Genomic DNA, 9,117 nt, shown 5'->3' with positions numbered 1-9,117 from the left:
ATGCTAATGTTTGAATATATCCAATTATCTCGCTTACCTGAATATCCCATGGCCCGGAAGATTTATATTTCAGGAACCAAGCTGAGCTTGTCCCCTAAAATGCACAGAAATGCATGTGAAAGCAAAAATGAATGAATACATTTCCTAATGACTCTGCCAACTTACAATTTGCTGTCACACCAGCTTAGATGATTACTATATTTAACACACTTCTATCAGTTTTCTCTTCATTTTCTCTCTATTTCATTTCCTGAAGTCCCAATAATTTACATACCTCATGCTCAAACTACTTGAACTAAAGTATATTTGGTAATCGATAATTAAACTAGAGAAGAAACAGTCAAAATTTTTGCCATCATACACGTAGTTCCAAAATAACATTGATGGCTACAACTGTGTGACTGCAGTGCTCAATTTATTTGTGGAAGAGAAGAATACGTGAAGAATGCAGAAGAACAACTGCATGCCAAAGTACAGGATCGTTTACAGAAATGTAACCATGACTTATTATGAGGAGTTGAGGGTCTTTCTTGTGCTTTTCTTTTGGCAAAGGATGCTGTACGTCTGGCAACTCTGAGAAGCCCTCAGTTCAATATTTATACATCTGCGACTGTCAGCATTTGGTTCGTTTCAAAGCAGACACCTCAAGTGTGTCATCACGCAGCCGTGGGCACTTGTGTGGGAAGAGGAGATGCTTGTGTAAGAAAAGGGACAAAAGGAAAGTTAGATGTCTCTAGATGACCTTCGGAGCCTAACAGCTTACAGATTTGAATCCAGCTATTGAATTCACAGAGGTTTCCTCAATGACCAAGCACTTCTTCCTCCTTCCTCCAATGTGGGGCACATCTCAGCTGAAGCTTTTTGCCCAGCTTCGAGCCCACTATTCTGTATAATTGCATATATGACTGCTATTATCCTTTTCCAGCACCTCTAGCTCCAGTCATTGACATATTTACCATCTTTGCAACTATTTCTGCTCCCAGGGCAAGCACAATATCACGTATCATCAGTACCCTCCACTATGACATTTTCTCTAAACTAAAGAGCACTGAATTCACTATCCAGGCTCCTCCTTGTCTGCGCTATAAGACCCAAAATGCCTCCTTGGAGTCCCCTCAATAACAACGCCCGCACAAAACTCCAAACAAGATTCAATTTTAGAGTCTTCAGCCCAGCCTTTCCTGAGGTGGTATTTTCTCAGCAGGCTCATAACTCACTGAGGTTTCAGCCCTCTTTCAAAATGAGCTTTTTCCAGGCAAAGCAATCTCTTCCCACTGATGTATCCCTGTTCCTTTCTCAAAGGCTCCTTTGCAAAAGATTTTGGTTACCTCCTTGTCTCCAGGAGCAGGAGATAGCTAAGGGCTAACCAGATTTCTTTATTTTTCTTACAGTGCACGTACCTCATCACGGGTTTCCCAATATCTCACTTCTTTTCTGTTTCTTCTGGCTTTCCTTTACAAGCCTAGAAAACCTGACCTCCCGCCAATCTTCTGCATCTGTCTTCTCTCTTCCTGTGCTGGACTCAGGTCTGTCTGTGGTTTTCCAATCTCCTGTTGTGCACCGGTATCCCCTTCACCCGTGAGCTTCAATGGGTTGATACAATGATCAATCTGATTCTAAAGATGAGGTAATAAAGTACCTCTCGGTGAGCATGACAGAGCCAGTAGCTATAGTAACAGAAAAGCATATTTTAAATGAAAATGAAACAAAAATAAAATCCAAGAGAGATCTCTCCCATTTTTCCCCTGCCCTCAAATATTGCAGGGTTCCCTACACCTCCTCCCTCACCCAAAACAGGGCGAGACAGAAATAAAACGTTCTTTCATCTAGGGTAAGGAGGAAAATAAATAAGCAATCGCACGCAGCAAAACTAGAAAGAAAAGATGATCTTCTCAGAAAAGAAGGGGAAAAAATAAATCTGTTAGCTGCAAATCTGGTATAGACAAAAATGTCACAATCCCAGTTCTGCCTTCATTTCTGGTACAGATTCATCCACAGGAGCCTTGCAGGTGGAAAAAATAATTTCCACTGTTCTCTCATCATCATTTTGTTCTCTTAATAATCTTCTATTTCTGCAGTAAAGCCATTTCAGGGCAGGACTGCCCAAAGGCCTCACCCAGTACCCGGGCTGGCATTGCTGCCTGCTGAAGCCCCCAAATCCCAGGGGCAGGATGGCTCTCAGGACTATGGCACCCAGCAAGGGGAAGAGAAGGATGGCTGCACAGAGCCTCCCTGCGTTACTGGGCACATGCACAACCCACCTCTGAAACAGCTCTCCACTTGAGGCTCTGGGGTGTAGACCCCCAGGGAGCCCCAGGAGGATTTGGGAGGTTTTCAAGGGTTAGAAAGAGGACATTCTCCCAGTGTGGTACTGCACCGTCTGAAGACATCTGTTTGCATACAGAAGCAGCAGGGATGTGTGCCGACGCTTTGTGACCCAGCTCGCATTGCACAAACCTCCACTGCAGGCTCTGAGAATTTGAAATTGCATAGGTAACTTTTAAAACAGAAATATAAGAAGAGCTTTCTGCAAGCTCTTGGGAAGATCTCCTAAATCTCACCGGTCTGAGCCAACATATTAAAGGGCAAATATTTTTTTCAGCCTTCACATATTCTTCATTCCTCTAGAGCCAATGTAGGTGGCCTTCCACAGAAAAGACCAAAATAGACTCAGTGCCTCAGCTTGCTTTACAGGTCAGCAGGCTGCAAAACACTGTTCAGCAATTTAATGCATTTGTACATGCGTCACACCTTTTCATTCCCTCTTTTTATAATATGCATTTGGAAATGGATAAACAGTATAGGCTCATTTTGTAAAAGAAACAAACAAAAAAAAAGATGTTTTACGAACTCCCAGCATCACTTTCCAACAAATAGTTGTCTTTTATTTGACACTCCCTCTGGTTAGCAACTAAGACTATTCCATATTGCTCTTAAATACATACAAATGTGTTACTGTTTTCAATAAAACCCACCTGTAATAGATTTCCTTCTAATTGTTGAAATCAATTACCATGCAAATAAATAGAAAGAATAATGTACTTCAGCCACTTATATTCTGGCAACTGGAATATTGTTCTACCTTATTCAGCTTTATACTCTGACATCTTTCCATTGTTATTGATTAATGGTTAAAACTCTCTAAGGTTGTTATAAGACTGCTATAAATAACCTCTATTATTCAGATAAATACCGGATGCAATCACTACAAATGATAAATTATATCCCTCTTTTTAATTACACAATCCCCTGAAATTGAATGTAAATAGTAGATAAGCTGATTTAAATAAATAAATTAAAAATAAATAAAAAAAAGAACAAAAGCAAAGCAGTTTGCAAAATGGTAAATTTAGGATTTTGGCTCAACACTGCAATTTTTCCACAGACTGTTTTGTAAAGCATCATCCTTCTCAATATCTTCTTAGGTCAGAGTAATCTGGATTTACATATTGAATCACTCAGCTTCAATGTCAATCATAACACGCAAATTTAATAAAAAACAACTCTAATTGTTCTTCAGAGACTTAGCAATAATTACTCTCCTATCATCCCAGTCAAGCAGTTGTCTTTCACGTGTTCTGATTTTCAAGGGTAACAACTGTATATTTCTTTTGGGCAGTGCATACTTTGCAAATCAGTGTTTCATTCCCTGAGATGTTGATGACTGCCTTAACAACATATCACGCTGGGATTACAGTTGATACAATCGGAACTGTATTCTGTCAACAATTATTATGTGGGTGTTTTGCTCATTTCCTGCCATAGCTGTCCCATGGCAACAGTGTAAAAGCAGTACTAATTTTTAAAATGTGCAAATGAATCCTTACACGACACGTTTCAGGCCCAGGTTAGGCAATGGCATGGTAAAAAAACAAAGCCTTTTGTGAGAAAACTTCACAACTTCTCTCCCATTACAGGTAAACCTGTAGGGGAGATGCCAGTTCCCAAGTGGAGTGTACGGCTCAGCTCCAGTAACTGCAGCACGACCTGAGGCATTTCCAGAGATTGAGAAACATTTTCACTTCTGGCCATTCCCTCCACTTTCTCATGAATTTCCCAAGAAGTGCCTCAAATGAAGGTCATTATTCCAATTAACCTTGCTTTTGAGGTTGCTATTGCTGCTAAAGCAAATCAGATAAAAATATGTTAACAATTCTACTTTTTGTCACAGGGCCCTCCTGGAGTGCAGAGAAACAGCTACGACTAATGACATTATGATCAAATAAACTCTTGATAAGAATTAAAGTTCAGTGTGTGGGAAATCAGCTCTATCATTTTCAGTTGTAGCTATTTTGAGATCCAGAAAAGCAGATATCCCACAGTCCGTACTGCAGTTACAAAGTGAGTTGGGATGCAGCAGGCTGCGTCACATTCTCAGTGAACATCTAAGTTCCAGTCTAGGATGACCTGGTAGCAGGATCAAGCACACCTCCAGCTTCACTCACTCAAATATCAGTTTCAGTGCCAAGACTGCAGAAAGGATACACATCCTGCCTATTTTTTTTTCTTAATATGAGCACCCTGACTAAACTTGTTTCATTGAGGTGGATGCTAATGTAAATGAGAAGAACCTGGCAACTAAATCAGTGGATCAGATTTAGACTGGATATTTAGGAGAAACTGTTTAATAACTCACCATATGTCTCTGGAAGCATCCTTTCTTTTGGTTTTCATGTTCCAGAATGATTTCATGCATAAACTTTAGCACTTGCCAAGCATAAGACACACAGGCTTTAAAATGTGTCTGTTAGAGCATCCAGAACACAACCTTCTCACACTAAGGGGAAGAAATGCAGGTCAAAATAATGGGACACATAATGACAAGCTGTTCATCCGTGTATCGACAAAAACCAATTTGCTTGGAATGTGGAGAGTGAGTCTTATGTTAGTCACATATCAATTGTCATTTGTATTGTCACGTGGATGCAAAGGAAATGGTGAGTGTTTGCTGTCAGCATCTGATTAACCACTGAATTCTAACCATAGTTTTGGAACAAAGAGCAATTTTATTTGATGCCAGCTATTGTCTGTAGCAGTGCTCCAGCACAGTTTCCATTAGAGGAGGATGAATTTGAATTCTGACAAGATGCACGGATGAAATGTTAAACTTAAGCCACATGAATATTCATATAGGAAAGTGAAAATAGGTGTCAAGGACTTGCTGCACTTAAGTCCTTGGTTACATGAAAACTGTACACCATTTGACAAAACAACAGTGGTTTCTAATGATTACTTTCCCCATATAATTTATTCATCTATTCCAGACCAGTGTTTCACGGCTTAATGACTATTTGTAAAGCTCTGACTGAAATGCACTCTCTAAATGCAAAACATTTACAATGAATGAAGTAGTGTAGATTACTGCTTCAAAAAGCCACCAAAGCTCATCAGCATGTGCATTGGACGGGTGCATTACTTCACAGGCTAGGAAAGCCCTCTGCTAATGTCCTATCCAGTTAAATGGCTAAGCATGCTTCCTTCCCAACGAGTCCACTCTGAAGTGCAGAAAGAACAAGTTGTATAGAAACGTTGTCCCTTCTCTTATTTTCACTCCATGTCACCCTTATTTTTCCACTTAGGGGGGCAATGCTACATCACATCTCCAAGAATTTTTCAAAAGAAAAAAATAAGATTAAACAGCAAAATCACTCCCCTTTGGAAACTGCTTTTCTTCATTTCTAAAACATGACAGCCATCTCACTGACACGGTCAGAAGCACTCCTCTATACTTTGAGAGTTCAAGCACTTTTACTACCATCAATAACACTAAGAAGAGTGCTGCAATACCAGGACAGTCGAGCACTTTCAGTCCATCTCTACCACCCAAAGTCAGCTGTCATTCTTTATTTCTCCCTGGGAGACCAGCCTTCTGAAATACACATTTGTGAAGGCACAGACCTCACCACAGGCTTCTGTCAGCAGGAGCAAACAAGATGATCTCACATTTCCATGTGGGATGTGCACGGTGATGCAATTCTCTTGTCCATTGTTGCAGTATCATCACAGCTGTTAAAGATCCTGAACGCCTCTTTGAGCAGTTCAATATCTATTGGAGAAACTGAGATTTCAAAAATGGTAATTCTCTCTAACTGATTTTTTTTCGTTCTCTGTACACTGTGCTAATTACATATTATTCCTAGTGATATGAACTGATAGAATGGCAACGAGGATGATGAATAGTTCCACTAATTCTAAGGGCAGAGTAACACTTTGTGACAGGAGATTTTAGTATGAAAAGAGATACATCAGGTACAATAAATACTACAGAATTAAATAGTCTTTCTTCTCATATTAACCATCTGTTTCCCAAGCATTTTCATTTCAACATCATGGGAATTTCTGCAGTAAATGAGAACTCAGGAAAAGCAAATCTTTGGCTTTCAGTGTCTTGTAACTTTTTGTCCATTAATTGATCTTTCCCATGCCTGTAACAAGATCCACAATTTACAATTGCTCGTGCTTTCCTCATGCATGGTTTCTACTGCTCCTTGGAACACAGGAGAAGGTACAAGAGAAGTTTACGTTTTGTGTATCCACACTAATGCAGCATTAAGAAAAAAAATAAAGCTCTTGATAGATCATAGCAGCATCTTAGGCAAAGAAGAATAGAAAATATTGCTATGTTCTTTTTATTAATTAGCTGAATTCAGAGTTAAATATCATTTTTCCTCATTAGCCAAGCATGGTAAGAAGATTGGCTAAAATAAGTACCAGTGGTCACTATGGAGACTGCTTTCTGTTGGGGAGTGAAAAAGAAAAGAAAAACAAGATGGAATAAATTGCCCAGGAGAAAGATCACCAGAATTCAGCACAATGCCAACTTCTTCAGAAGTATTGTATACTCAAATAGTATTTATAGAAATCAACATGCATCAGAAAGTGGCATAAAGTTAATTAAAACATACTGTAACCTAAGGGTACACTTAATTAAGTCAAATTTTTGAGAAGTTTATGTCTAACAATTTTCTCTTGGAGCCACTGTTTCTTGCGTTTGGGCCAATAAAGATTTCAGTTCTTGTTCTACTTGCAGTTACTCAGATCCTTGCAAACACAAGTGCCAACACCCCTTATCTTTCTGAGCTTCATATAAGGTTTTGCCCCATTGGGATTCTTTTTTTTTCCTCAAGACAAAACAGCTGCATGTACAGCATCAGGAATTGTAATTAATTTTGCATCAGAGCAGAATAAAAGCCACGCACCCAGACAACTGGTGTGCTCTGGCACTCCAAATACCAGGATAAAGGACTGCAAACAGCCCAATACTGTTCCTAATTGCAATGTTGCTGCTTTACCACAGCTGTAATTATAAATAGATGATTTCTTGTGAATACTTAATGTTGAGTTACACTGTTTAAATGCATATTAAAGTACATATGATGTTTTCAGAGACTCGTGTATTCACAGTATTATTGATGAAGGAGATGTAAACTACGAAGTAATCATCAGCAGTTATGGGAAGGGGTTGTCCTGCCCCTCTCTGCAGCCTCACCTCGAGCACTGAGTGCAGTTTGGGCACCACAATGTAAGAGGAACTTAAAATACTTGAGCGTCCAAAAGCAGGCAACAAAGGTGGTGAAGGGTCTGGAGGGCAATGTGCATGAGGAGCAGCTGAGGTCCCCTGGTTGGCTCAACCCAAAGCAGAGGAGCTGAGGAGAGGCCAAATGGCAGCCTACAGCTCCTCACAGGGAGCAGAGGGGCAGCAGGGGGTTAGTGAAAGGCAGTGGGCATGGAACAGGCTGCCCAGGGCGTGGTCATGGCCTCGAGCTAACATGGGTTTTAGATTTTGGGTGGTCTTGTGTGAAACCAGGAGCTGTGGACTCCATAGACTTTCTGGGGCCCTTCCAGCTCAGGATATCCTGTGGTTCTACGATTACCACTTTCATTTTAATTCCACAAGGAGTGGGAACATCCTGACCGCTGAGAAGAAAGAGTATTAATATCAGATCTTTAAAATATTTTGGAAGCTTGCAGAGACTGTGAAGGACCACCAGAGTGATTAAATAGGTAGGCAGAGAGAAAGAGATCCACAAGCAACATAGCTGTTTAAATAAAAGGCAATGATTTGGCATGAGCCTCTTCAGAATATGCCTGTATCTAACACTGCTAGCAGAAGTAGCACGTAACACACTGCACATTCCAACCGTATGTCTAAAATCCTTCTAAGTAATAATAATTAATCATATTACTGACTTGAGAGATCAAACCAAAGGGAGTTAACCAATTAAACACAAGTAATCAGAGCTAGCCAAAAAAAAAGAAAAAAAGAAAAAAAAGAAGAAAAAACCCCAAAAAACCCTTGCCTGAAGCTCTTTTTACCTTGACAACTGCTGTGTAGCTTATCTCATCTGGGCATATAGTATTACTCTTTCCAGATTTTACTGTCAAGAACACCAAAATTACACCCAGCTCTTGAGACTTGCCTATTGCATCAAGGTCCCACCCTCACTTGCTTTCCTACTGAAGACATTTAAAAGGTCCCTGACTTTCCATTCTCCTGCAAGGAAATCTGTACTATGCATCTTCCATGGTGCTTGGCCATGACTAGCAGAGATATCAGATGCATGGGGGAAGAGGCCTTGGAACATCACACCTATTTTGCACACCTTCAAGACAAGTCACTCAAATTCCTCTGTATTCTGTGCATCACTGTTGCTTGTGGCTACTGGATGTTACCATCATGGGCTGTGATGTGCCCAGGTTTCATTCTTGTGGCTGCTTTTAAAGATGTTGCCTCCTCAAACTCATACACAAGCTTCGCTTACCCTAGCGATCAATGCAATATATGTTGGTACAGCAAGTGCAAATATTTGTAATCATGTCTCACAAAGGATGCCACATGATCTGGGAGCAAAGAGCAGGTACGAAGTGAAAAACAGGGAAAGGGTTTTCAGACAGGTAAGGGGGGAGAAGAACAGGAAATTCCTACCTAATGCAATGCAATGCAGGCAGATTTTAATTGTTCCATGAATTTTGCTGGATTTATCTGCCATGAATTTGTTTTGTTATTTTAAAATCCTCACCCTGTTCTTTGCTCCTGTAAGAAAGCCATTTCCAGAACCTACTTTCAGCTCCTGCAGGAAATTCCCTCAGTGAAAGCTGTTGTCCTCTAAAGAGCAG

At 40.3% G+C, this 9,117-nt stretch overlaps 1 long non-coding RNA gene across 2 annotated transcripts; it reads right to left on the bottom strand.

The window, feature by feature from the left end:
* LOC136060589 (uncharacterized) lies at positions 1-4,717 on the bottom strand. 2 transcript variants are annotated; one of them, XR_010623376.1, is made up of 3 exons: positions 4,637-4,717; positions 1,401-1,667; positions 1-94 (listed from the first exon to the last, which is right to left on the bottom strand). It is a non-coding gene; the product is annotated as an uncharacterized LOC136060589 (long non-coding RNA). The 2 variants fall into 2 exon arrangements; XR_010623377.1 differs by lacking the exon at positions 1-94 and adding an exon at positions 404-694.
* Positions 4,718-9,117: the final 4,400 nt, after the last annotated feature.

This window comes from Cyrtonyx montezumae, unplaced genomic scaffold (genome assembly GCF_038088225.1).
Source record: "Cyrtonyx montezumae isolate F1298 unplaced genomic scaffold, pur_monq_1.0 scaffold_10, whole genome shotgun sequence".
In the NCBI taxonomy this organism is placed as follows: Eukaryota; Metazoa; Chordata; class Aves; order Galliformes; family Odontophoridae; genus Cyrtonyx; species Cyrtonyx montezumae.
This window is presented reverse-complemented; position numbering and strand designations above follow the sequence as displayed.